Consider the following 2009-nt stretch of genomic DNA (forward strand, 5'->3'; position numbering starts at 1 on the left):
AAGTATCTTCGTTCGTATTATAAAAAAAAAAACAAAACAAAACAAATATTATAAAAAAAAACAAAAACAAAACAAACAGATGCATGATACTGTGTGCGGTCAGAATCTGAGGCAGGGAGGGAGAGGAAGATTATTTATTTCATTAAAAAAAGAACAGATTATATTTGCTAAGGAAGGTCTCATTCAGTTTCCTCCTTAACATTATCGATGGGTTTCAAACCACAAATTACTGACAGCACTGCACGCCAAAAGCCAGATGAGCACCATTACTGGTCACCTGGCTGGTCACCTTGCAAGCCTCCCATGAAAGAACTTCAGGCTGTTTGAAGTAGTTAATTTTCACCTGTGGGAACATAATTTTAGCCAATCTGTTCTCTCTCAACAATTTAGCAGGGGCCAAACAGAAACTATACTTATTTTCCCAGAGCATTTTAGTTGCAACTTTAAAGAAATCCAACATAACCACTCATGTAATAAACGAGATGAGTAATGTACAAGTAAGATGCCACTATTCATGATTATTAGCATCTGAGGAATGCACTACTAATTTAAACCAATGCTCAAAGACAAATCCGAAAACAACACAGAATTTTTTTGCATTACAGCTGTTCAGGATTTCCCTCCTAGGTTTTTTAGCTGTCAGGGCCAGTTATGTTTTTCCTCAAGGGCTCTGAGCAAATTAAGATCATTTTCCCATACTTCCTATACCTGGAGTTAATACAAAGAATATGCCATCAGAACACTTTATCAGGAAAACATATGAAGAAATACCCTCTGTGCTTTGGGATCACCAAACGTCAAAAGGATCAAGAACTTGTTTATTATTTATCAAGTCTTTAAAGATAGTGTTCTGGCACAGCTAGGTAAAATAAGACCTTTCCTGAGCTGACGACTAAACAGACAAAGAATGGACAGGATATATGTTTTATAATTAAAGAAAACACAGAAAAAGCACTTACAACTCACTCAGTGGTTCTTGAGATATAATTACATATAAAGACATCAAACAACAGAATTTCTTCTCTGTTTCCACTTAAGTATCAAAAAAAAAAAAAATTGTCAAGTAAAACAAGATGCATACCTAGCAGATAGACAAGAGAAACATAAAACATTGAGAAAGATGTTATTTTACTTCAAGCTGAAGTTCAAAATCCTGTTCTGCTACTGACATACTCAGCAGCACTTGCAACGCAGCACACAGTTCTTGGCACAGCCTTCCCAACTGACACAGAGAAACCTATACCTACCATGTACTTGCTCATACTTTGAGATGCGCAAACCCAAGAATACACAAACAGAGCTGCAGTGTTCTAACTGAAAGTTTAACTTAAGTTTCACAGAATGGTAGGGGTTGGAAGGGACCTTTGGAGACCATCTAGTCCAAGCCCCTGCCAAAGCAGGGTCACCTAGAGCAGTTTGGACAGGAATGTGTCCAGATGGGTTTTGAGTATCTCCAGAGGAGACTTCACAACCTCTGAGCAGCCTGTGCCAGTGCTCTGCCCCCCTCAGAATAAAGAAGTTTTTCTAACACTGGCAGACGCTACTTTGTCCAATTTTGATCTAGGCACATTCACACACAGACACTGCCTTTCTGCTGTAACAAATATTGGTCTGTAACACCAATATTTGAAAAAAAAATATGCTTTCTGAATTCGGGTACAATTATGGTTTCAGAGCGCCACAGGATTTGAGTTTAGCTATGGGACCTGCCCGTGCACCAAGCACCTTTACCCTGACTACGCCAAAACAGGGAGTGGAGGAACTAGGCCAACAGATTTTTCCCTCCACGCGGGGCACAGCTAAAGGCCCTCGGTTAAAAACTCACTATCGCTCGCATGACCTCACCTGACACCTTTTATCCCACTTTCACCACCGCGGGCACCGCTCAGACCAGCCGCAAGGAAAGACCCCCTGCTCCCAGAGAGAAAGCCCCAGGAAACAAGCCGGACGGGGCCCGCCGGTTCCTCTCCCCCCTCAGGAGACGGCAGCACCGAGCCCCGGGGCAGGCG

This window comes from Charadrius vociferus, unplaced genomic scaffold, assembly GCF_000708025.1.
Source record: "Charadrius vociferus isolate BGI_N301 unplaced genomic scaffold, ASM70802v2 scaffold611, whole genome shotgun sequence".
NCBI classification, from domain to species: domain Eukaryota; kingdom Metazoa; phylum Chordata; class Aves; order Charadriiformes; family Charadriidae; genus Charadrius; species Charadrius vociferus.